At 36.7% G+C, this 27,983-nt stretch overlaps 1 long non-coding RNA gene across 1 annotated transcript; it reads left to right on the top strand.

Moving 5' to 3' along the window:
• The first annotated feature begins 12 nt into the window (after window positions 1–12).
• On the top strand, window positions 13–19,208 carry LOC118498940. The gene is made up of 2 exons (XR_004901429.1): window positions 13–431; window positions 15,471–19,208. It is a non-coding gene; the product is annotated as an uncharacterized LOC118498940 (long non-coding RNA).
• Window positions 19,209–27,983: the final 8,775 nt, after the last annotated feature.

Genomic DNA, 27,983 nt, shown 5'->3' with positions numbered 1-27,983 from the left:
GTGACGTCACTTGGGGTGGGGCGTGATTAAACTAGTTCGCTGTCGGCCGCGGAGGGATTACGCTGAGGGAAGAGACTGTTGCGGTGCTGCTGCATGTCCTGAGCGACCAGAGTTGGAAGTCTCTGTGCAAAGGAGTGACTTGGTGGGCGGGCGAGGGTCAGCCTCCCCTGCTGGCGGAGGGTGCAATGGAGTTGCGTGGCGGGGGCATCTTTGAGAAACCGTGGTGTTGGTGACTGGGCCGCGTGAGGCTTCCGTGGGCCGCCCTCCTAAATTCTCAGAGTCGACTTGCCCGAGTGCGTACTCACAAAGGGTCACCACACACGGAGCTGCCCCTCCCTGTCTCCCCAAACCCCTTCTTCGAGGCCAGGGGCTTTTTCTGTCCGGATTCTGGGACTTTTCTGCTCCTTTCCTTCCTCCCAGATCTTCTAACGGTAAGGGGAGTAGCCGAAGCACAGGGAGTCAGCTGTCCACCACCCATTCTAACTAGTAAGCCTCTGTTCTGAGTCTGTCGCCCTGACTTCTGGCTCCTGCCTTGTTTTAACTTAGGATAAAGGGGGAGTTTCTCATTTAGTTAAGTTTAGGGCTCTGCTTTCCTAGGAAGGCCTAGTGGTGTAAGGGACATCGTGACCACGTGTGCGCGATTTCCTAGTCTGCATTCTGAATCTTGGGGGCCGTGTAGTCTTTTCAGTCAGTTGGTTCTAGTTCTAGAATATAGTACGCAGTTCCTGACCAGTTATTTACTGAGTAACCATCGGCAATTTCGGACCTTTTTTTTTTTTTCCAGTGATCTCAAACTAAATGCTCATATTGTGGAATAATGCTGATCATTTTGATAGGATGGTATACAGGAAACAATTCTTGTGTACTAAGAACTACCTCAGTAAAAATGATTTTAGTTTTTGGTACTTATGAATGCAAATGGTCAAGAAATCCACAGGGAGTTCGTTATGTTTTTTTTTTTTCAGACTGAAATATAGCCTGGTTAGTTTTTGTTTACTGTTTTTGTTATACTAGATCAGCCATTTTCAACCATTTTCATTTCACAGGACACACAAACTAATTACTAAAATTCTGCGGCATGCTCGAAAATAATATTTTTTCCCGATCTTATTTTAAAAATAGGTATAATTTTGACTCATTCATACTGGATGGCTATTTTGTTGGCCATTTTTTGATTTGATAGGCCAAGGGAAAAGAGGTCAATGCTCCTAAGTAGCCAGGTATTGGTTGCATATTTTAAAAATTCTTGCAGCACACCTGTTGAAAATCGCTGTACTAGATTATTAATGTGCTGGTGTATTGTTATAACATCTAGCTAATTAGGTTTTTAAAAAGTGAGTTATAAAAATATGAGAACGTGTATTTCCTCCTGAAACAGTAGCTAAAACTCAGAGTTTTTCTTGTTCGCCATTGCTCTTTCCATTTTTTTGAAGTGGAGCACACTTTTTTGGTAGACACTTGCTAAATATGAATGTCATAAATTAAACAAAGTAATTGATTAAGTTAAAATGTAGCTAAAACGTTAAGATTGAAAAGTCAACATTCCCAAACTGAGTTATATAATCAAACATCGTCTGTAAAGTTGATTTGTAGTTTTTTAGTGTAAATTTTATTTTATTTTTTTGCCAGGAAAAAACTATGTAATTGTAACAAAATGGGGGTGGAACTTGGGTTGTGAAAAGAAGGAATTTTAGTATATGTTCCAGAGTTTTTCCTGTGCAAAAAGGTAGAAAAAGTGATATAAGGCTTTGTAAGAAAAAGGAAGGATATTTATGTAGAATGGTCAGTCAGGAGAAATTAACTACAAAATTCATTTGTTTATCTTAGAGGAATGGTACCATGTTCAGAAAATTATATACATTTCTTCTTTATTACTGGTGTATTTGTAGTGCCTTTTTTTGTACTACACTGGGCCCCAAAAGAGTACTCTTACCTTCCAGTAGGATTAAAGCTCATTGCTTCTATCCCCTTTCAGCAGTGTGGTACAGATTTTATTTATTTCCATTTAAATACTAACATGATCTAATCACAGGAAGCTTTTATTAAATTAATCACCAACAAGCAGCTGAACACCATAGCAATAGTGTTGCAGGATTAGGATTTTCTTTTTCTTTTTTCCATTTTCCTATTCTCACAATGTCAGCTTTTGCCCCCTCTGCTAGGGTGGATTCCTAAATGACAAAACAAGTCTTCAGCCAAATCTGGGATGTAAAAACTGCCTGCTTGTTGTTCTCATCTCATCAAAAAGATGAGAGTTGGAGTGACTAACCATATTTTCTAGCAGCAGCTGTATGAGTACAGTCTATAATTTTTTAACCTGATTCCAACATTGAGAAGACTTTAAAACCCAAAAACTTTTTAAGCTTGGAGACAAAATTCCATTTGGCAGCAAATATGGCCTGAACTATGAAGAAGTTATATAGTGTTTATCACACATGTTTTGCTGAAGAAATAATTATGTTTAATTATGGGGTGTGGCCCTTGGCCACTGGTGTGTTAGGTGTTATATAATGGTTTGTTTACTGTATGACATTTTTAAAGTTCCAAGAAATTATTTTAAAGCGCATCCATACCTTGGGTTTTGGTTAACGAATGTGAACATGTATTAATATTTTTGGCAATACAATTGTGCTAGGCATTTGTATATTTAAAGAATTAATACAGGTAAGTTCTTTTCCTCAGTGAATTTACTTGAGTTAGGAGGATAGAAAAAAGTACACTTATCATACTGTACTATGTTTGTTCATAGAGGTATGCATAGCCTCTTAGTACGTAGCTGTATAGAAACCAAACTAGATGTTAGTCATCTGAAGGTTTGAGATTATTTTGTACTTAAAACTCTTAAAATTTGGATAGAATGGGACAACCCATTGTGAAGCCTAAACTTACCTAGCTCTGTTTTGCCCAGACAGAATAAGACAGTATGATAAGGAAGAGTGATAGAGTAGATACTGGAATATCTGGTTTCTAATACTAATTCTTCTCTGTGACCTTACACATGTCACTTAATCTTCAAGGCCTTGATTTACACTGAGAAGTTTAGATGAGTCTCTTAAGGAAGGTCCCTTTTAGTCCCAACATTCTACTTGTGGGTATTTACCTTTAGACTATACTTTTAGACTATACTAGACTAGACTACCTTTTATAAATATTTTCTGTTAAGAATATGATCCTATTTCATCTTGAACTGCTGATCTACATTTTGTGTCTTCCTTTGGATTAGGTAATACATTCATGTGGTTCAAAATTCAAAAAGTGAAAAAGATAAGCAGTTAAAAGTCTTCCTTCCATACTTGTTCCTCAACCACCAGTTCTTTGCCAAGGAGTCAGCTAATGCCAACAGTTAGTTATATATTTTTCAAGACAAAATTTTTGCATGTACAAGCAAATAAGTACTATATATATTTTATTTATGTCTCCCCCCTTTTTTTCACATAAATGCTACATACTGTGCATAGTTTATTCTGATTTTTTACCGATTTTACAAGTTCTATCATTACATAAAGTGTTTCTTCATTCTTTATGGCTGCATAATATTTCATTGTGTGATGTACCATTTCATCAGTCCCTTCCTTTTGTATATTTAGGTTTTTTTCTGATTCTTATTTAAAGTATTAATACAATGAATAACTTTGTACATTCATTATTTTCCATATATGTGTATATATTTGCCCAAGGCAATGGCATAGCTCTGTTGGAGCAATGACATATTTAATAAAATGTCCTTTAATAACCAGTAACATAAACAGATTGGTAAATTGGGGTCTCAACAATGTGTTTCTTGGGTTCCATCAACTTCGACTTATAAGTGTTCCCTGTGCCAGTATAGTAGAGTGGTATATGGGGTCAACACCCTACTTGGTTCTAAAGTAAACATGAAATAAATCACATCACCTAAATGGCTGTCTCTTCATTTGAGCCTTTGATGATTCAAGTGGATTATGTGTAGGGACCTTAACCTAAACAAAAATTTTGATTTTTAAGCATTCAAATCCTGCAGCACAGAAAGACTTTCAATGAGAGGTATGTAAGAACTGGGAGTGATATGACAACAGGTTTGTCCTTTTCCAGCTCAGGCCCACTTCACAGTGTATGCTCATTAAGTGTTGTTTAAATTGATTGGTTTTTTTAGATTTTTTGCCAAGCACATATACTTGTATTTGAATTTGTGTATGATATAATTTCTCTTTTTGGGGTGATACTGCTTATCTTTTATTTACTTATTATTTAAAATATACTTTATTGATTATAATATTATAGTTGTCCCATTTTACCCCCCTATATTCCTCTCCACCCTGCACCCCCTCTCCCACCAGCATTTCCCCCCACTTTCTTAGTTCACCTCCATGGGTCATATGTATAAGTTCTTTGGCTTCTCCATTTCCTACACTGTTCTTAACCTCCCCCTGTTTTGTGCCTTCTGTTTATGCTGCTTTTTCCCTGTACCTTTTCCTCCATTACCCCCTCCCCCTCCCCACTGAGAACCCTCCATGTGATCTACATTTCTGTGATTCTGTTCTTGTTCTAGTTGTTTGCTTAGTTCGTTTTTGTTTGGTTTTTTTTTTTAAGTTCGGTTGTTGATAGTTGTCAGTTTGTTGTCATTTTACTGTTCATAATTTTGATCTTTTTCTTAGATAAGTCCCTTTAACATTTCCTATAATAAGGGCTTGGTGATGATGAACTCCTTTAATTTGACCTTATCTGGGAAGCACTTCATCTGCCCTTCCATTCTAAATGATAGCTTTGCTGGATAGAGTGATCTTGGATGGAGGTCCTTGCCTTTCATGACTTGGAATACTTCTTTCCAGCCCCTTCTTGCCTGGAAGGTTTCTTATCAGAAATCAGCTGATAGTCTAATGGGCACTCCTTTGTAGGTAACTGTCTCCTTTTCTCCTGCTGCTTTTAAGATTCTCTCCTTAATCTTTAATCTTGGGTAATAAAATTCTGATGTGCCTTGGTGTGTGCTTTCTTGGGTCCAACTTGTTTGGGACTCTCTGAGCTTCCTGGACTTCCTGGAAGTCTATTTCCTTTGCCAGATTGGGGAAGTTATCCTTCATTATTTTTTCAAATAAGTTTTCAATTTCTTGCTCTTGCTCTTCTGGCACCCCTATGATTCAGATGTTGGAATATTTAAAATTGTCCTGAAGGTTCCTAAGCCTTTCCTCATATTTTTGAAATCTTGTTTCTTCATTCCGTTCCAGTTAAATTTTATTTCTTGCTCCTGGTCCAAACTGTTGATTTGAATCCCGATTTCCTTCCCATCACTGTTGGTTCCCTGTACATTTTCCTTTGCTGCACTTTGCGTAGCCTTCACTTTTTCCTCCTATTTTGTGACCACACTCAACCATTTCTGTAAGCATCCTGATTATCAGTGCTTTGAACTGTGCATCTGATAGGTTGGCTATCTCTTCATTTAGTTGTATTTTTTCTGGAGCTTTGATCTGTTCTTTCATTTGGGCCATTTTTTTTTTTTTTTTTGTCTTGGTGCCCCAGGTACATTATAAGGGGTGGAGCCTTAGGTATTCACCAGGGCAGGGCAACCTGTGTTGCTGCTTTGTGGTGCTGTATGTGGGGGAAGGGTCAGAGAGAGAACAATGCCACTTGCTCTGCATTTGCCCAATTTATTCACATGCAAATATGAGACTGCCCCGGTCCTCTAGCCACCATCTTGCTGTGCTCTGGCTGCCAATCTCCACCCTTCTGACTGGTCTTAATGAATGTTTCCTCTTTAACCTTTGGTTGTCAGACTTTTATACAGTTCGATTTTCTGGTAGTTCCGGTTATTTTTTGTTTTTTAAATTTGTTGTCCTTCTGGTTGTGTGAGAATCAAAGTGTATCTACCTATGCCTCCATCTTGGCCAGAAGTATATGGTGTAATTTCTGTGTATTCTTTCTTTACCAATAAGAAAGCTAAGCCTAAAAGGAATAAACAATTTACCCAGGTTTGCACGACAAAGTGGCAGAACTGGGGCTAGAACCTACATCTTTTTTCTAATCCAGGACTTTTTCTAGTATATCACATGCTCTCATAATTTAACATGTTGTGTTTAACAGATCTGAGCATGCCCGGTGGTTAAGGACTACTTTAGATACATTTACTATGGCTAGGCTCAAGCAGGGGTGTCCAACCTGCGGTCCAGGGGGTGCATGCATTTCAGGATGGTTGTGAATTTACTTAAAACATGAGATTTTTTTGTGATTACATGTTGCAGTATATTTAATGTGTGGTCCAAGACAATTCTTCCATTGTGGCACAGACACCCCAAAAGATTGGGCACCCCTATGAGCAACCTGGAGTTCAGGAAGCAGCAGTGCTTTCTTCTGGTGGCAAAAGAACGCTCTATAAGTGATTAATGAAGTAATCACACAACATGTTGATTAGTAATCAGGAGAGCTCCAAAGGAAAAAAGCTAAAGCTGATACGGAGAAACACTTTTAATTGGGACATATGTGTCACTTCCAGATCAGTTTATCAGCTATAAGAACAGGAAGGAAATTAGAATTATTTGGAAACAGAGTCTTATATTCCCTGGAGTTCTTACTATCACTTAATTTAGACAGGAAAACCATCAGAAAAGGAGAGGTGTGATAGAAATATTGGCAAATGTGCTGTAGTAATTGTATTCCCTTGAAGCTGCCATTACAACCCCTGACATTACTATCACACTTTTCGGGCCTTAACTCTGCTGGCTTGTCAAGCTGTACACTCTATTTGAGCAGCCCTGTGCCCTTTATCCCCACTCCAATTCCTTACTACTACTTGCTGTCCGTTTTCTTCTTTTATACATATATTGTATGTCTCTACTAGGTTGTGAGCTCTCTGAGGGCAAGGACTACGTCTGTCTTGTTCACGATTACATATGTATTGCCGGGTATATAGTACATATTTTTAATGAATGGATGATCTTAGTGATTCCCGATTCCCAATTTATGTGGCTGTCTAAACTTAAAATGAAAGAATTTCATCATTGTATTACCCTATGTACTTAATTCATTACTTCAGGTTGGTTTGATAGAAGAAGTGTTTGTAACATATGCTCATTATATTGAGAAAAATATTAACTTATTCATGAATGTGCAAGGAAGTATGCTAAATGCTGGATGAATACAAAGGTGAATAATGCATATTATCCTTATCCCCAAAGAGAAGTAGAAACATTTGTAAATAAGTAGCTTTCATCTAAGGCAAAATGAAGTGAATGCTAAAGAGAGTTGTAAAAGCAATGTTCTGTAGCAGTAATGAAATGATGATTAATTTTAATTATAGGAGGGGCCTCTTAGAATTGAATTTTGACTTTGGTGATGAAGATAGAAAAATAGAACTGAAGTCCCTCTATGCAGAATAAAAAGGAATAAATGTTTAGATTCTTTTTTTAAAGTCCTAAAAATAGTGATATTTACCACAAAAAGTCTTATAAAGCATTGCCATAAAGTAATCTTTAAAAATGTCAGTTATTAATAAAATTATTCTGGTCTTACTGCTGAGTAATATTCATTGTATAGATATACCACATCTTTATCCATTTATCTATCATGTTGCTTCCAGCATAGGGAATATTACAAAATAATTTTGTAATAACTTTGTACAGTGATAGATGTTTACTAGACTTACTGTGGTGATCACATCATAAGGCATACAAATAAATGTCAAATACCTAGGTTGTACACCTGAAACTAATACAATATTTTATGCCAGTTATGCTTTAACAAAAAATTGTAAAATGATAGCCATTTTACTCAATTCATCCTATAAGATCAACCCCTTTATTTCACTGTTTCACTCATTTTATTTAGTTATGAACTCATAAATATGCAATTTATAATTTGGATTGCATTTAATATATGAAATAATTTTAGGCTTTGTAAAAGCAAAAATAGCAATGCAAGTTAGAGGGAACTTGAAGTGATCATTGAATTAAAGAATATAAGATTCATGTGTATAAAAAGCATTTATAGCCCTGGCCAGAGTGGCTCTGTTGGTTGGGCATCATCCCATGCACCAAAGGTTTATGGGTTTGATTCCTGGTCAGGGCACATACCTAGGTTGCAGATTCAAACCCCTAGTAGGGGCATGTACTGGAAGCAACTGATCAATGTTTCTCACATCGTGTTTCTTTCCGCCTCCCAACCCCTGCTTCACTCTCTAAAATCAATAAATGTCCTTTTTAAAAAAAGCATTTATATAAAAAACATTCTCTTTTTAATGCTTTCCAGCAGTGGAAAAGAATAATTTGAAGATTATGGCAGAAAATGTTTTAACTAAATGCCTCAATGTACTTTGGAATTCTAGCAATAAACATTGTTGAGTCAGTTTGCATTTTAAGTTGCTAAAAGAATGCACATTAAAGAATTTATATGTGGAAGACCAGTTATAGAAGCCCTAATAAGCAAAGTTTTTATCAGTATTTAAGCTATTTAGTACACAGAAGAGCGTATAGAGCATATGATCTGGCACCAGACTAGTAGGCTTGTTTGGCCATTATAATTTCCAGTCATGTAGGCATATTTAACAGCAGCTTTTATGCTCAAGTATCAGGAAGGCACTATTTTGCTAATCAGGAAAGAAATTTCAGAGAATTCATTTTACTTCTCAAATGTAATTTGTCATGATTAATCAATAAAATGATGTTTGGTTTAGATGCTGATTAGCTTTAAGATGAGACCTCCCATGAATTCTTATAGCAAATGAGAGGTGGTAGTATATTTTTTTCTGAATATGGAGTATATAAATCCTGAAAGTTACTCACTTGGCAGTCACATGAAAAGAAATTTTGGAATAAATTATTTTCTGAAGATTCAAGGGCAGAGAGGAAAGTTGGAAAATGTTAATTTTAGGCTATTGTGCCAGGAATAATAAATATGTTTACTACCTTCCAAAACTTTCACAGAACAAGTTAAATGGCATGACAGAAAGAATCAGCCAGATCTATTTTATAAGAGGTCTTTTCAAATGTCATTCATAGAGGCCAAAGATACATGATAGCCAAATGCAATGCAAAGACTGATTAAATCATGATTTTGGTGGGGGTAGAGAGGTGGGGAGGGAAACTGCTGTCAAACACATTAGGGGAATTTGGATAATTTTTGGTTTCCTAGGTGTATTGATGGTTATTACCATTATTTAGGAGAATGGCCTTTTTTCTTTAATGAGGTGTATCCGAAGTGTATTTAGAGGTAAAATTATCTTCAATATGTGTGTGCATAAATGTGTACATATAGGAAAAACATAATATGATAGTGTTAATTGTTGAATCCGTGGTAGATATAAGTTGGGGGTTATCATACTATAAACTTTTCTGTATGTTTGAGCATGTAAAGCAGTAAGTTGAGAGAAAAGAGTCCCCTCCAGAAAGCATTTATCACTCACACCTACTCTCAGTTCTCCTACCTCAGGCCTTCTTCACCTTCGTAGTAGTATCTTCTACTGTCTTCCTGTTTAAACATTGGAATGCCTTAAAGCTCTTCTTAGTTTGTATTCAATCCTAAATAATCTTACCTGTCCTATAGCTTGGAACACTAGATGCTAAGCTTCCTAAGTTTATATCTTCAACCCCAACCTCATCCTTGAACTTCAGATTCATATATCCATCTGCCAAGATGTGCCAAGTAGATAGAATTTTAAATTTAATAATGTATAAAACTGAATACTTGAGTCACATTGGTCACTTTTGGTCACCCCCAAAGAAAACAAAGCACCTGTTCTCTACCTGCTACTCCCACATTCTTCCACATCTCCACAGAACAAGATGAGAAACCTTGCTCTTTGATTCCTCTTTTTTCTTTTGTGCTGTACATTTAACCCCTCAGCAAATATGGTAGGCTCTACTTTTAAAATATATCCAGGATCTAAGTACTCCATTTCTCACCACTACCATCTGAATCCAAGTCACCATTCATTCCATCATAGATTACAACAGTTTCTCAACTTTGGCACTATTTGACATTTGGGGACAGTACTTTTGGAGGGAGGGGGCTGTTCTGTGCATTGTAGGATGCTTAGCAGTATCTATAGCCTCTTCCCACTGGATGCAAGTAGCAACCCCTCTTCCACAGTTGTGACAACCAAAAGTGTCACCAAACAGCTAAAATGTCCCCTGAGAGCAAAACTGCCTCCAGTTGAGAGCCAGTGGATTATAGCCATGGCCTCCTGTTCTTGCTTCCTTCCCTCCCTATAGTTTATCCTCCATCTAACAAGCAAGTTGTCGTATAAACACATAGATCATTTCATACCTTTCCTCAAAACATTCCAGTGGCTTCCCATCTCATTAGGATCAGATCTATAAATTTCTACAGATTCCTTTTCTGTGTGCACACACACACAGGTGAAGATCACTTTTTTGTGTGTAGAACTGTTTTCTTGCAAATTATCAAGGGCACCCTTTCAACTAGGTAAATGCAACCTTTTACCCTGCCTTATTTTTCTTTACTGCATAATTTATCACTGCCTTACATGTTTTAGTTGTTAAATGGTAAGTGAGAAGTACAATGGTAATGTACACAAGATGCACAATTTTAATAATGTACACAATTGCAGTAATGTACCAAGATAAGTGCTAAAATTTCAAGAAAGGCTTAGCCCCTAACCTAGCCCCAGAAATTGAAGGGTCTCCCAGAAAAAAAAAAAAGATGCTTCAATAGAATTTACTCTGATAGTATAGACAAGAGAGAGGTCAGTAACAGTAGAGAAGGAGGAGGAAGAGTGGTGCAAATGCTCAGTTTTGAACAGATACCAGGGTACCTCCGTGAGGAAATTGTTCTCTCAGGTAGTTAAGAGGAGTCTTGATCTCAGGAGGAATGGTGGGACTGTAGGTACAGATTTTGAAATAATAGACAGCAGTGAGGGGATGTTTACATTGTCAAAATTGGAAGGAAAGCTTTGTTATTTAGTATGATGAATTAAAGTTGAATCAAATGCCACAGAGTGGGGAAATGAAAGGGTAGAGACTGCTAACCTGTTTCTCTTTGACAAGGGGAACGGAGGAGATAGGGTTATCTGGTCATCTGTACTTTAGAACTCGTGGTCTTCCTCAGTGCTTACCAAAGTGTTGATCAAACAAATAGGACCTGCTAGCTGTGACAAGTCACGTAGGTTCTAGGGTTATTTTAACTATTAGGTATTGAAAAATCACTTTTTCAAACTTGGAGGTCTTTGAGAGGTGCTTTAAAGTATGGTTTATGATGTATTCTTTTTATCTCATTCCTAAACTTTTAATTTGGGATTGTAAACTGTGTTTTTAGTATAATCAAAATAGTCATTTGTTGTACAACAAACCACTCCAAAACTTTGGGGCTTTAAAAAAAATGGTTTATTATTGCCCTGACTGGTATGACTCAGTCGGTTGGGCATCATCCTACAAGCCAAATGGTTGTAGGTTTGATTCTGGGTCAGGGCACATACCTAGGATGCAGGTTTAGTCACCAATCAGGGTGTGTATGAAAGGCAACTAATCAGTTTCTCCCCCTCTCTTTCTCCCTCTCTTCCTCTTAGTCTCAAAAAGAAAAAAAAGCATGTTCTTGGGTGAGGATTAAAAAAAGGGGTTTTTTTATTTCTCATGATTCTGTAGGTAACTGTGAAGTTCTTCTGCTGGTCTCACCTGAGTCTGCTCCTGCAACTGCAGTCAATCTAGTATGTGCACGCTGTGTGTCTGGGGCTCATGTGCTGCTTGTCAGCTGGGCCTCTTTGTCTCCCAGAGGTCTCTCATTGGTAGTCTCTCTCAGACTTTCTAACATGGCAACAGAAGTGTTCAAGAGGATAAAAGCAAAAGGCTTCAGGGCTTCTTCTGAGACTGTCAGAAGTTGCCAAACATCACCTCTGCTGCATTCTACCGTACTGTTATTTATGCAGATTAACTCATTTAAACCTTACAACTATGCTATTAAAAGTAGATACCAATGATACCTTAATTTTTAACATGAGGAAACTAATGCCCAGCACTATTTTGACCCATGAGTACAGGCAAGCCACAGAACCAGACATGGGTTTTAATCTCTTTACTTATCACAAATTTATTAACATTAATGTATCTGATCCTAATTCCTCAACTGTAAAATGGTGTTAATACTCCTATGAAGAATTATTTTTAGGGTTTAATACTTTGATTTCTTTTTTTAAAGATTTTATTTATTCACCTTCAGAGACAGGGGAAGAAAGGGAGAAAGAGAGGGAGAGAATCATCCATGTATGGTTGCCTTTTGCACGCCCCCAACTGGGGGACCTGGCCTGCAACCTAGGCATGGGCCTTGACTGGGAATCGAACCAGTGATACTTGGTTCAGAAGCCGGCACTCAGTCCACTGAGCCACACCAGCCAGGGCTAATAATTTGATTTCTAAAGTGCCTAGCAGAGCATATGATAGAGAGCAGGTGCTCAAAAATGTTAGTTTCACACTTCCTCTTACTCTTCTCAAGTTTCTTTATTAGATGAGGAAATGTTTTTATACATGCTACTTGTCTCATTATCCTAAAAATATTGCGAATGTCCTAGCCTAGAATTATTATTAAAGGAGACTGTTATTAACATTCCAGTGGTAGAGTGGCAATAAAAAATATTCCATTCCAATGCAATTAGTTATTTGAAGACTGCAATCTTGGCTGTTCTACCCTAAGGTGTTAGTGGCTGATGATCACCTAATATATTACTCTCCCAGAGGTTACTTACATTTTCAGAGGAAATAAAATGCCAGTGAAGGAATGAAATAGAATTTTAGGTTTTGTGGCAAGCCAGTGAGGAAACTAAGATTAGGAAAGATTTTTTTATGGTGTTCTTGTGGTCTACCTGTCACTATGGGCCAGCTTTGGCATATTACCAAGTAACTCACCACACTGTGTACATTTTATAGATTTGGGTTTCCACAGAAAAAAGAGGAGATGCCTTTAAATAAATTCATATCATCATGCTATATTATTTCATTTGCATATATGACATTTAGATAAACACATGTAATTACTGTACTATAAATAAACTACAGTGTGACAAATTGAGATTTGGGGCTGTTAGGGGCTGAACTGTGTGTACTCCCACCCCTGCACCGCCCAATTCATATATAGAAGATTTAACCCCACTATCTCAGAATGTAACTATATTTGGAGCTAAGATCTTTAAAGAGGTGATTAAGTTAAAATAAACTCTTTATGGCAGGCCCTAATCCATTATGACTGGTGTCCTTATAAGGAGATTAGGACACACATGCACATGTACCGTGAAGACCACATGAAGATCCAGCAAGAAAGTGACCATCTGCAAACTAAAGAGACCTCAGAATACATCAAAACAGACGACACTTTGATCTTGGAACTCCAGCATCCAGAATTGTGAGAATATAAATTTCCATTATTTAAGCCACTCAATTGTGATATTTTATTATGACTGCCTTAGAAGACTAATACGAGGCCCATTTTCCACCCTTTCGTACAATGTTTAATGTTATTTTTTCAAAACCAAAAATTTTTGGTTTAGGAAAAACAATTAGGAATGGATTATAGGAACCATTTTTTAAAAAGTGACTAAGTTATATGATTTGGTTTTTGAAATAGACCAGGTTAGAAGTGTCATCCTTTATTTTATCCCATGACCATAACCCGTTTTACTTTCATTTCTCTATCCTTTTCACCCTACCCTACACCACTCTATCCCATTCCAACATGAATGCATACCAGATGGCTGGCTCTTTCAACTTCAGTCTTTATATTTTCAGGTATATTTTCAAGCCTTAGCTATTTTTCCGAAGCAGCAGGTAAATTTTCCAAGTTGTTTTTCTATCTTCACTTTGTAAAAGACACATGAGTAGCCTGATTGAAGTAGGAAAGAGGGCTGTAAGCATTTACGGAGCATCTATTTTATGCTAGGCACTATGTTACTTTACATAAACCATCTCCTTTAGTGAGAAAACAGCAGTGGCCTAATTTGAAAAAAGAAGGAAAAGCAACTATGACAGCCTTGTGACATCACTTGGAAACTTTTGAGTCTTTGGCCATTGCCCTACTTTTTATATACTTAGCCCTGCCATTATCCAGATCCATAGTACTTGGTGGTTATGAAAAATACCCTAATTGCAGAGTCCAGCAGAAGTAATGCCTGCTTGATTATGGTTGGTAGAGTATGTGAATGTCTCACACAAGATGGACAGCAATTTGAACATTTCATCTAAAACGTTGTATGGTGTGCTTGAGTGTAATATTGTTATGTTACAGAATTACATGCTTATAATCTTGTAATAAAAGATTGTATAATTTAAAAGGGGCATTATTTGTGCCAGACCCTGTATTTAAATCTCTAGATAAAAGTCATTTTGTGAGATGTGAAAGCAGCATATTCTTGGAGTATCCTTAGGGAAAGGCCCTGAAAAAGCCAGGGGGCTGCTGCTAGTGCTTCTGAAAGTATGTTGTTGACAGTCGTAAGTAATTGACATGCCCATGCCCCCTTCTTCATGGAGAGTAACTGAAGGAAAAATGGAGAAAGTTGCTAATCCCTGGACAATTATAACAGTTGTAATAGTCAAAAGGGATAGCTAACCCTAAGTACATTGGAATCATGCCTGATCTGGTGTAAAATATCCTCCACCTAGTTGTGAAAAGACTTTGAAATAGTTTTCCATAGACTTGGAATTCTGAAGAAAAAAGGAGTTCAAGTGAAAAGATTAACTCCACACATCAGGAGTCAGCAAAATATGGCCTCTGGGTTAAATGTGTAGTGAGGCCTGTTTTTTTATGTCCCTTGGACTAAAAGTGATTTTTACATTTTTAAAGAGTTGTTAAAAACAAGAGTATGTGATGGAGGTTGTATATGGTCCACAAAGCCTAAAATACTTATCTGACTCTTTGCAAAAAAATTTGCCATTCCTTTCATATAGTTATGGAGGATATGTTTTGTGTTTTCTGTTGAAAGATTGGTGATATACTGTAAACAGTAAAATGTGAGAAATCATCTTGAACATTTGTAGTATTTCATAGAATTATTCCATTTTAGACTGGCTAGGATGTTAAGAAATCATCTTTCTTATATTTGCTAGGGCTGCTGTAACAAAGTACCACAAACTGGGTGGCTTAAACAACAAAAATTTATTGTCTCACAGTTCTGGAGACTAGATATCCAAAATCACTATGTCAATCAATGTGGTGGGTTCATCATGAGGGCTGTAAGAAGGAATCTATTCCAGGCCTCTTCCTAGCTTCCAGTGGTTTGCTGGAAGATTTTGGTGTTTTTTGGCTTGTTGACATTATCATTCCAATCTCTGTCTTCAGGTTTACATGGCATTTTTCCTGTACATTTCTGTTTCTGTCCAAATTTCCCTTTTTATATGGACACAGTCTTATTGGAATATGGCCCACCCTAATGATCTCATCTTAACTTGATCATTTGCTAAGACCTTATTTCCAGATAAAATCATGTTCACACATCCTGGGCCTTAGGACTTCAGCATCCTTTTGGAGGATACAATTCAACCTATAACATTTTCTCCTTTGTTTTACAGATAAGAACACAGGTCAAGAAAGTATAAAGAAGTCATTCAGGTCCTACAGCTATCTATGTGAAGAACTAGAATTAAAATGTAGGTCCTCTGTCTGGTCCACCTTGTTCACCTACATGCTTTACACCATAATATACAATTGATTAGTTATATTATTCCATGTTTCATGTGCCTTCACTATTCACAGAAGAAGAATAAACTAGAGATGGATCAGAATTAATCCATCATTTCCATTACAGAAATAAGCACATTATGCGCTAATTTTACATTAAATTATATATGCCATCTTTGTATATTTAGTTTAGAAAGAATTGATCAATTGTCTGTTACTGGAGAGTGTCCGAGTGTACATGCACAGTACAAGCTAGGTGGTGGTGGTTGGAAGTTTGTAGAGAGTATCCATTGGTGTGGATCTATGCGTTGCCTATTGCAACAGTATTGCTGAGCAGGTGTTCATCCAGAAGCTCTGTATTCAACTTCCTTTTGACCTCTGACACATCACTTTCTTAAGCCTTAATTCCCATTTCTTTAAGAGAAGGGATGATATTTTCAGAAATCTCTTATAATTCTAGAATTCTAAGATTCTAATTCTGAATGTAATGAGACCCTCTTGCAGTATCTGTTGGTTGGGGACCATACATTTAACTTTATACTAAGGAGATAGGCTAAACTCCTTTACAGACTGAAACTTACCTGGTCTGGAGCAGTATATATGGGTATTAATTGTGGAGCCCCAGTGTCTAATTATAAAAACTTGGTAAAACTAGAGTGTACTAGGTGTACATTCTAGTGACGTTTGATTATAAGAGGGAGGAATATTGCCAGATTGTCATTTTTCTCTTGCAAATACTAGCCAGATTTCTGACTAGAAAACAAAATTTAAAAGGTTGTATACCCAGAGATAACCTAATATTTTTTATCACTGGCATCCCAAGGAACAGAGTTTCATTGTACCTCCTTTGCACTCCCTTGGTATTTTCTACCTCTTGTACAGCTTTTTGTGGTAGTTAGCCTGCAAGATGGCCTCCAATGACTCATGCCCTTCATTACTCATGTACTCCCTGCCTAAATAGGGTTGACGTCTGTGACCAGTAGGATATTGTGGAAATAACATTGCTCTGAAGATATTTTTAACCGACTGTGATTGATTAACTTCTATGAAGGCTAGAGCCACCTGGGTTGCACCTGTTGCTTCTGTTGGGAAAGGTATAAATTACCTCTACTGTTTTATTTGGATATAAAGGCAATATTTTAAATAGGTTTTCTTTAAAACAAAGTGTTTTAAAGATGAAACAAATACAGTGTCTATATGGGGGATAACATTTTAACAAGTATCTAAGCACAACAGGATCAAAAAGAACTGTTGGAGTTGGCCATCTTTAGAGAATTTACTGAGAAAGGAATGCCTTTTATTCCTACTTGCTTGTATTTTTAATTGAAAATAATTTAAACTTACAGATAAGTTGAAAAAAATAACATGAAGAACACCTGTGTACCTTTTATCTAAATTCACCCATTAAGATTTTGTCTCTTTTGCTTTATCATGTATGCTTCTCTGTGCTCTCTCAATGCTTGCATCTGTAAGTACTGTGTATATATACACATGTACTTGTGTATGTATTATTTGGGAAAAGTCCAGCCATTATTAATATAATGTGAATGGTTTGCACAACATTGATGTAACCTGGCAGGCAAGGATAGTGGATTGGAATGCACGTGCATGAACAATGATGACTTCCCTGTACTATTCAGTGGGAGCAGTAGATGCCATTGAGTGAGTGTATGTACTGTGTGGTTGTTGCATTCAAAATGACTGAGCAAGTAGAGCAATGAATCTGCATCCAATTTTGCGTTAAGCTTGCACATCCCTCTGTGAAAACTATTTGGGTGATTCACAAGGCAGCAGCTATGGGTAACTGGTGATTAGCAGCTTCATCACGACAATGTGCCTGCTCATGCATCACATCTCATGCAGAGTTTTCGGTCAAAACATTAAATCATCCAGGTGACTTAGCACCCCCTACAGCCTAGATTTGGTGCCCTGTGTATACAGACACACAAGATATTTATTCTAAATCATTTAAGGGTAGTTTACACACAGCATAGCCCTGTACCCCTAACTTCTTAACTGTGTAATTCCTAAGAATTATAGTTAAACTCCAGTAGGTTTAACAACCTCATCAGAGACTGGAAGTTAAGATAGATTTTGTTTTTTTAATGCTTGAATGTTTTAACTGTCACACTTGTTCTGTGCTGTGTGACATGCCCAGGAATTCACTTTAAAAAATAATACACTGAGTTTTTCATTATTTACCTATTTATTTATGCATCATTCCTAACAGTATCACAGGTGAATGTTTTGCATTAGTTTAAGGTGTGAAAGATGTCTCTTTAACCTGAAGATAAAACAACTTTGCATCTTTTGATGCTGTGATCTTAATTATGGTTTTGTTCCTGACTCTCTGCATGTGCCAGAGTCCTAGGCAATTACTTTCACCTGATGACTAACCCATTCTCAGCCTCTCAACTTTGTGACTTTGGTTTTAGTAGGGGAATGTCATGCATGGGCTTCCCAAAATATTCTTATTTGAAATTGGAAATAGCATACTAATATGCTAAAGCTGGAATTATTTCTTATAAGAATACCACTAAAGATAATTTGTTTTTTCCGAACATAACATAGGGGGATGAGTATGGCTGTACTATTGTAGATATTCTTGATCCTTGACTAAAATTGTATTACCTAGGAAGATTGATATTTTCATGTGATTCTCAATATAAGAACAAAGAAAATGTAATAGCTATGTATTCTAAATTCTGTATTATACTTTGTTAATACAATAGCTAAATACCAGCCCAAAGCAAAGGAGCTGTGAATTTTTATTATTGTCAGAAACATGGCTTCAAAAGACACCTAAAGAACAGAAAGGAATTCAAGAAGACCCAGAAATCTCACATAAGATTGAGGAAAGGTTTTGTGTGTGTGTGTGTATGTGTGTGTGTCTTTATATGTATCCCTGTATGTTGGTAAATACCAAAGAGAAATATTTAATTGATAAATATATATTTTAATCAAAATAATTTTCTGAGAGGAAAGGAACACATACTTTTTACCCATAGAGTTAAGTGTAGTATATAAATATAATTGACCTCACATGCCATGTTCATGCATAGGAAGAATTAATGTCATTAAAATGTCTATACTACCCAAAGTAATCTATAGATTCAATGCAATTCCTTTCAAAATTCCAGTGACATATTTCACAGAACCATAACAAATAGTTAAAAAAATTCTGTTCTGGGGACTTTTATGTTGAAATATATGTAAAGCATGTGTAGCAGTTTAAAAATTTTAAATTATTTAAATTGTTTTGGATGCTTCAATTGTATTATATGTGACTTACCTTTTACATTTGTTTGAATTCTTAATCTGGAGAGTGTACTTGTACTGGAGTTTACTGTTAGTTGTTTTATTGTTTCTTGTTGGAGAGTTATCATATAAAAGACTATTCTAATGAAAACATTAAAATTTACAATTTGACATGCAAAAGGGTTGTCCGTTGATTTTCACCAATATAGCATTTTCAGAGTGAAAGAGCTGCTATCACTATTTCTCCCCTCCCAGCATGAGACAAGTCATCTGAGCTCGTCAGATGTACAAAAGTTTTTTTATGCTGTTGCAGGCAAGCACTTCATACATAGAGGGAAGTTTAAATGATGTGTTTTATATCATTGTAAGCAGTAAAAACTTTCTTAAAAAAAAATTTGTGTGGAACCACAAATGGCTCCACAGAGCAAAAGTAATCCTGAGAAAGAACAAAGTTGGAGGAATCACACTACCTACTAAACTATACTATAAGGCCATAGTAATCAAAACAGCATGGTGCTGGCATAAAAATAGACACAGATCAATGGAACAGAGAGCCCAGAAATAAACACACAACTTTATAGCCAATTAATATTTGATAGAGAAAGCAAACACAATGGGCTAATGATAGTTTATTTAGTATATGGTGTTAGGAAAAATGGACAGATAAGTGCAGGAAAACAGAACTAGACCATCTTACACCACACAAAAGAATAAATTCTAAATGGATCAAAGACTTAAATGTTAGACCTGAAACTATAAAAACCATAGAGGAAAACAGACAACAAAATCTCGGACATTGCTTGTAACAATATCTCATTGGATATATCTCAGCAGGCAAGGGAAACGAGAAAATAAATGGGACTACATTGAACTAAAAACTCTGTATAGCAAAGTAAATCAACACAATAAACCCACAAAATGGCAGAACATACTCATTAATACATCTCAGGTAAGGGGTCAATATCCAAAATTTATGAAGTACTTACAAAAAAGTACAACACCAAAAAAAAAAAAAAACAATTAAAAAATTGGCAAAGGACTTCAATAGACACTTCCCTAAGGAGATCATACTGGCAAATGAGGGCCAATAGACGTATGAAAAGATGCTCAATGTCACTAGTCATCAGAGAAAGGCAAATTAAAACCACAATGAAGTATCACCTCACACCTGTCAGAATGGCTATCATCAATAAATCAAACAAATTCTGATAAGGATGTAGAGAAAAGGGAACTCTTTTGCACTGTTGGTGGGAATGCAGGTTAGTGCAGCCACAGTGGAAATCAGTATGGAGATAGCTCAAGAAGTTGAAAATGGATCTGCCTTTTGACCCAGTGATCCCACTTCTGGGAATATACCCAAAGGAACCCAAAACATTAATTTGAAAGTACATAAGCACCCCTATATTCATTGCAGCATTATTTACACTAACCAAGATATGGAAGTAGCCCAAGTGTCCATCACTAGATGAGTGGATAAAACAACTGTGGGACATTTACACAATATAATGCTACTCGGCTGTAAAAAAAAAAAAAAATTTACCTTTCACTACAGTGTGGATGGACCTGGAAAACATTATGCTAAATGAAATCAGAGAATGACAATACCAAACGATTTCACTCGTATGTGGAATCTAGTGAACAAACTGAACTAGCAAGGAAAAATGGGGAGAGACCCGTAGATGGAGTGCAGGATGATGGCTGGGTGTGGGGGTAGGTTAAGGGGTAGACAGATTGAAGAAAAAGGAAAAAGGACTCATGGAAATGGACATCAGTGTGGTGATTGGGAGGAGGGATGTAGAAGGGGACTAAATAGTAATGGGGAAAAAATGAAGATTAAACTTAAATAGATATAATTGATCTTTCAAACTACCTTAGTTGGGCTAACTATAAGTATGACAGTATTGTGAACCATAAGATAGGCTCTGATTCTCATTATTAATGAAGTATATACTGCTTAGAGTGTCTTATTTATATTGTTAATATAGTTTAAGAGTTAACTAGTTTGTCTTAAATTTAAAAATGTGTTCCATTGCACAGAGCTTACAAAGCAGAATTCAGTGTTTTAAATTCCTTAGCACAATGTGCTATATAAAATTACTGAGTAAATCTTTATAAAATCAAAACTAGTTTAATATTAGAAATTTTATATCCTTCAAATTAAAATTGTTTCTTTTTTTCTTTAAAAAAATTATTAATATTCAAATACAGTTGTCTCCATTTTCCCACCACCACTTTCTTCTGCTCTACCCACCCCCCACCTCCCACTCTCAATCCTATCCCCCTTTCGCTGTGTCCATGGGTCCTTTATACATGCTCATTTATGATCCTTTCCATTCTTTCCCACATCATTTCCCTCCACCTGTCTGCTTACTGTCAGTTTGTTCTTAATTTCAATGTCTCGAGTTATATTTTGCTTATTTTGTTAATTAGGTTCCACTTATAGGTGAGATCATACGGTATTTGTCTTTCACCACCTGGCTTACCTCACTTAGCATAATGCTCTCCAGCTCCATTCATGCTGTCTCGAGGGTTAGGAGCTCCTTCTTTCTTTCTGCTGCATAGGATTCCATTGTGAAGATATACCACCTTTTTTTGGTCCACTTATTTAATGATGGGCACCTAGGCTGCTTCCAACACTTGGCTAGTATAGATTGTGCTGCTATGAACTTTGGGGTGCATAGGTTCTTTTGAATCACCGTTTCAGCCTTCTTACGGTATAATCCTACCATTGGAATTGCTGGGTCAAAAGGCAATTCCATTTTTAGTTTTTTGAGGAAATTCCATACTGTTTTCCACAGTGTTTGCACCAGTCTGCATTCCCACCAACAATGTATTAGGGTTCCCTTTTCTCCACAACCTCGCCAGCACTTACTGTTTGTTGATATGTTTATGATAGCCATTCTCACCAGTGTGAAGTGGTATCTCATTGTGGTTTTAATTTGTGTCTCTCTGATGGCTAATGTTGCTGAGCATTCTTTCATATACCTATGGACCCTCTGTATGTCCTATTAGGAGAAGTGTCTGTTTATGTTCTTTGCCCATTTTTTAATTGGGTTGCTTATCTTCCTGGAGGGGAATTGTGTGAGTTCTTTATATGGTTTGTAGATCAAACCCTTGTCCAAGGTATCATCGGAAAATATATTTTCCCATACTGTTGGTTCCTTTTTCATTATGCTAATGTTTTCTTTAGCTGTGCAGAAGCCTTTTATTTTGGCGAACTCCTATTAATTTATTCTTTCCTTTATGTCCCTTGCTCTAAGGGACATCTTGGTGAGAATATTGCAGCGTGGAATATCTGAGATTTTCCTGCCTATGTTCTCCTCTAGGACTTTTATGGTATGATGACTTAGATTTAAGTCTTTTATCCATCTTGAGTTTATTTTTGTGTATGGTGTACATTGCTGGTCAAGTTTCATTTTTTTGCATGTAGCTGTCCAACTCTCCCAACACCATTTGTTTAAAAGGGTATTTTTACTCAATTTTATGCTTCTGCCCCCTTTGTTGAATATTAATTGACCATAGACACTTGCGCTTATTCCTGGGCTCTCTATTCTGTTCCATTGATCTATGTGTCTGTTCTTATACCAGTACCAGATTGTCTTGATTGCCACAGCCTTGTAATATAGTTTGATGTCAGATAGAGTTATCCTACCTACTTTGAGCTCCTTTCTCAAAATTGCTGCAGTATTTGGGGTCGGTTTTTGTTCCATATAAATTTTTGAACTGTTTGTTCTATATCTGTGAAATATGCCATTGGTACTTTAGTAGGTATTTCACTGAATCTATAAATTGTTTTGGGTAGTATGGACATTTTGATGATGGATTCTTCCAATCCATGAACATGGTATAGGCCTCCATTTATTTGTTTCTTCCTTAATTTCTTTCTTCAGTGTTGTGTAGTTTTCTGAGTACAGGTCTTTTACCTCCTTGGTTAGGTAAAAGAAAATGGAATTTTGCTATAGAAAATGGAATTTTTTTCCTGATTTCTGTTTCTGATATTTCATTGTTGGTGTACAAGAATGCCTCCAATTTCTGAATATTGAGTTTGTATCCTGCTGTTTTGCCAAATTCACTTATTAGGTTGAGTAGTTTTTTGGTGGAGTCTGTAGGGTTTTCTATGTACACTATCATGTCATCTCCACACAATGACAGTTTTCCTTCTTCCTTTCCAATTTGTATCCCTTCTATTTCTTCTGTCTGTTTGCTGTGGCTAGAACTTCAATAGTATGTCGAACAGAAGTGGTGAAAGCAGACATTCATATCTTCTTCCTGATCTTAGTGGGAAAGCTTTTATTTTTTGTCTTTTGAGTATGATGTTGGCTGTAAGTGTTTCATATATGGCCTTTACTATGTTGAGGTATGCTCCCTCTGCTCCCACTTTGCTGAGTGTTTTTATCATAAATAGGTCCTGTACCTTATCAAATGCCTTTTCCATATCTATTGATATGATCATGTGATTTGTGTCTTTTGTTTGTGTGATGTATTACATTTATTGATTTGTGAATATTGTACCATCCTTGCATCCCTGGGATGAATCCCACTTGATCATGGTGTATGATCTTTTTGATGTATTGCTGGATGTGGTTGGCCAATATTTTGTTGAGGATTTTAGCATCTATGTCCAACAGCAATATTGGTCTGTAGTTTTCTTTCTTTGTTGTGTCTTTGTCTGCTTTAAGGATTAGGATGATGCTGGTCTCATGAAAAGAGTTTGGGAGTCTTCCATCTTCTTGGAATTTTTGGAATAGTCTGAGAAGTACAGGTGTTAGCTCTTCCTTAAATGTTTTGTGAAATTCTCCTGTGAAACAGTCCAGTCCAGAGCTTTTGTATGATGGGAGTTTTTTTATTGCTGCTTCAGTTTCACCATTTGTTATTGATATGTTCAGGCTTTCTGGTTCTTCTCCATTCAGTTTTGGATTACATTCTTCTAGAAATTTGTCATTTCACTCAGGTTTTGAAATTTCATGGCATACAGTTTTTATAGTAATTTCTTACAATCCTTTGTATTTCTGTGGCATCAGTTGTAATCTCTCCTTTTTCATTTCTGATTGTGTTTATTTGGGTCCTCTCTCTTTTTTTCTTGATGAGTCTGCTTAAAGGCTTGTTGATTTTGTTTTTCTTTCCAAAGAACTAGCTCTTGGATTCATCGATCCTTAGAATTGTGCTTTTAGTCTCTATGTCATTTAAGTCTGCTCTGATCTTTGTTATTTCCTTCCTTCTACTTGCTCTGGGCTATCTTTGTTATTGTTCCTCCAGTTTTGTAGGTGTAGGGTTAGGTTGTTTATCTGAAATGCTTCTATCTTTTTTAGGTAGACCTGTATTTCTATGAACTTCCCTGTCAGGACTGCCTTTACTGTGTCCCATAAGTTTTGCACTGTTGTAAGTTCATTTTCATTTGTTCCTAGGAACTTTCTGATTTGTTCCTTGATCTCATTCTTAACCCATTCATCATTTAGTAGCATGCTATTCAATCTCCATGAGTTTGAGTGTTTGGGTTTTTTTTCCTTGAAGTTGGTTTCTAGTTTCAATCCCTTGTGGTCAGAGAAAATGCTTGATATGATTTCAGTTTTCTTGAATTTGTTGAGGTCTTTTTGGTGTCCTGTCATGTGGCCTATCTTTGAAAAGGTTCCATGTGCATTTAAAAAGAATGTATATTTAGCTTCTTTTGGATGAAAGTTTTTATGTATGTCAGTTAAGTCCATTTGATCTAGGACACAGTTCAATGTTGCAATATCCTTGTTGATAATTTGTTTGGAAGATCTATCCATTTCTGACAGTGGGGTATTAAAATCCCCTAGTATAAGTGTGTTGCTATCTGTATCTTTCTTGAAATTCTCGAAGATTTTCCTTATATATTTGGGTACTCCTATGTTGGGTGCGTACATGTTTATAATGTTTATGTCTTCTTGATAGATTCTTCCCTTGAGAATCTGTCTGAGAATCTGCCTCAAGGAAAGAGATAGACCCTCTCTTCCCTCTGACCCTATGTCCTTCTGTGTCTCTTTTTATAGCCTTTGTTTTGAAGTCTATTTTATCTGATATAAGTATTGCTATCCCAGATTTTTTTTTCCTTCCCATTTGCTTGGAATATTTTTTTCCAACCCTTCACTTTCATTGTGTATAGGTTTTTTGTTCTGAGGTGGGTATCTTGTAGGCAGCATATGTGTGGGTCAAGTTTTCTTACCCATTCAGCTACCCTATGTTTTTTGATTGTAGCATTTAATCCATTTACATTTAAAGTTATTATTGATAGGTACTTACTCATTGCCATTTTACTCCCTTTGTACCTTTGTTCCTTTCTCTCTCACTATTTTCCTTCATTTTCTTAAAGCAGTCCATTTAGTATATGTTCCAGTGCTGGTTTGGTGGAGGTGTATTATTTTAGTCTTCTTTTGTCTGGGAAGCTCCTTATTTTGCCTTGGATTTTAATTGAAAGCCCTGCTGGATAGAGTAGTCTCAGTTGAAGGCCTTTGCTCTTCATTACTTGGAATATTTCTTGCCATTCCCTTCTGTCTTATAATGTTTCTGTTGAAAAGTCAGCTACTAGTCTTATCAGGGCTCCCTTGTATGTTACTTCCTGTTTCTCCCTTGCTGCTTTTAAGATTCTCTCTTTGTCTTTGAATTTTGCCACTTTAATTATGTGTCTTGCAGTGGGCCTCTTTGAGCTCCTCTTGTTTGGGTCCCTCTCTGCTTCCTGGACTTGTGTGGCTTTTTGTCTCATCAAATTAGGGAAGTCTTCCATCATTACTTTTTCAAACAGGTTTTCTATTCCTTGCTCCTCTTCCTCTTTTTCTGGTATCCCTATTACACAGATATTACTCCATTTCATGTTTTCCTGCATTTCCCTTAACCCCTCTTTGTTCTTTTTGAGTCTTTTTTCCATTTCTTGCTCTTTCTGGGAGTTTTTTTTTTTCTACTTTGTCCTCCAGCTCATTGATTTAATCCTCTGCTTCATCAAACCTGCTTTTGATTCCTTCTACTGTGTTCTTTAATTCAGAAATTTTATTCTTCATTTCCTCTTGATCCTTGTTGATTGTTTCTATGTCCCTTTTTTATGCTGATATAATTTACAGTAAGTTCCTCATAGTTCCCCTGTAGTTTTTGGTAATTCACACTGAGCTCCTTGAACTTCCTTATAACCATTGCTTTGAACTCAATATCTGATAGTTGACTTACCTCTATTTCATTTAGCATTCTTTCTGAGGATTCCTCCTTTCCTTTTGATTGGGGGTTGTTTCTTTGTCTTCCCATTATTTGTGGGACTCTTCTTGTTGGCTTCTGTTTCTTAAATTGATATGTTTTGACTTTCTGACTTTGTGGTGTCAACTTCTATGGTAGGAGGCCTGTGAGATTCAGTGGTCAAGTCTCCTTGATCACCTGAACTTGATGCTCCTAGGATATCCTTTATGCCTTTTATGCTGGTTCTTTGGGTGTAATTGGGTTTTGATTGTTGTTGGGTCTTTCTTTGGTGGGTCCTTCCCTCCAGCTGGTTGACTGAGGGTCATTCTGCTCACCATGCCTTGCATACTGTTGTGCAGGTGGCTCCAGAACAAAACTATGAACCCAGGAAACAAACACACCCACAAAAATAACTCCCCCCCCCGCAATGCCACTATCAACAACAAATGAACCAGTATTAATAAGGTGTAAAGAGATTAAAATAATTATAAGTAAGGGGAATGGATATGAGATGACCTACCTAAAGAAAAACGATTTTGAAAGGGGAGAGGGAGGAGCACTAATAAGAGTTGGGAGTTGTAGCAATGCGAAGAGAGAAAGTAAAATTTACCTAATGAATAAAAAAGAGAATGAAGAATATGGAATGGAGTAAGAGAAGGGAAGCATATATTATTAGGTTTAAACAGGAATGAAAATATTGTATAATAAAGTGAGAGAGAGGAAAAAAGGAAAGAAAAATAGTAAATAGTTAATAAAAATATAGGAGCCAAATTGGAGAGGGAGATCCACCACAGTACTATGAAAAATAAAGAGCTAAAATTAATGTAGGTGGTATGGTAATAAGAGAGAAAAATGAAACAAAAGTCTAAGAGATGTTTAGAAAAATTAGAAGTGATTTTGAAATGATAGAGGAAGAGGGAATGGTAAGAGTGAGGAACAAAAACCAGGCTAAGAGAGGGAAAAATTAAAATTTGGGAGGTAAGGGAAAGAAGAAAAGAGAACAAATAAAAATAAAAGGGCAGGATGGAAGCACAATAGAATAAAGACAAAAGAAAAAAGAAAAAAAAAAAACAGGCTAAGACGGCAAAATTTAACTCTGAGACTAAAAAAGTAGGAGATGGGACCAGTAAAATTTGATATTTGAAATACAGAATACAGAAGCTCTACTGATGAAAAAACAATGCAACAACAGCTACCCTACTCACAACCAATGAGCAAAGATTGTTAAAGGCAGAGAGAGAATATGGGTATTTTAAGAGCAGAGCAAAAGGATGTGAAATGACCCTTGATAAGAGAATTGATTTTGTGTGTCTGGATGGGAGAGAAATAGTAAGAATGTGGAATAGAAACAAGTTGTAGCTAGAAAGAAAACAAAATTTGAAATGAAAATAATGCAAGGAAAGAGGAAGGTAAAATGGGCTAAGAGGAGGAAGGGGCAAAATATGTAAATTGAAATACACTATAGTATAAAATCTAGTACCTTAATGTGTACAAACTTGCTGGACAAGAAATGAATGTTAAAAAGCTATGCAGGAAAGAAAATACCGCAAATCATGAAGAAGACCACAGTGGCTTTCCTCTTGGTAGCCTCTTGTATTTACCACTGTTTTTTGCTTTGTGGATCTGCTTCTGGTGATGTCAGATGTTGACCTTGTCTGACCTTAGGCAGTGTGTTCAATACTTCCAGTGATCCGCTGTCACTGGCTCATCCAATTGTTAATGTGGTCACTCTGCACTCAAAAGTCAGGTTTAAGCACTATAGGGTGGGGCCCAATCCATCTTGGGGTGGAGGCTATTGTTTCTCCTCAGGCTGCTGCTGCTTGGAGGGGAGTGGTCTGCCTGAGCAGGATGGTTGGCTCAGCACCAGGATCCTGGCATCTGCTCTCTCAGTTCTTTCCCCAAGGTTTCCATCCCCAGTCTCTCCTTGGTGTCTCCAGCCCACCCTGCCCTCACCTTTGCTGGAGCCC

The sequence above is a fragment of the Phyllostomus discolor genome, chromosome 2 (assembly GCF_004126475.2).
Source record: "Phyllostomus discolor isolate MPI-MPIP mPhyDis1 chromosome 2, mPhyDis1.pri.v3, whole genome shotgun sequence".
In the NCBI taxonomy this organism is placed as follows: domain Eukaryota; kingdom Metazoa; phylum Chordata; class Mammalia; order Chiroptera; family Phyllostomidae; genus Phyllostomus; species Phyllostomus discolor.
Note: the sequence above shows the minus strand (reverse complement) of the source record. Positions and strands in the feature narration are given on the sequence as shown.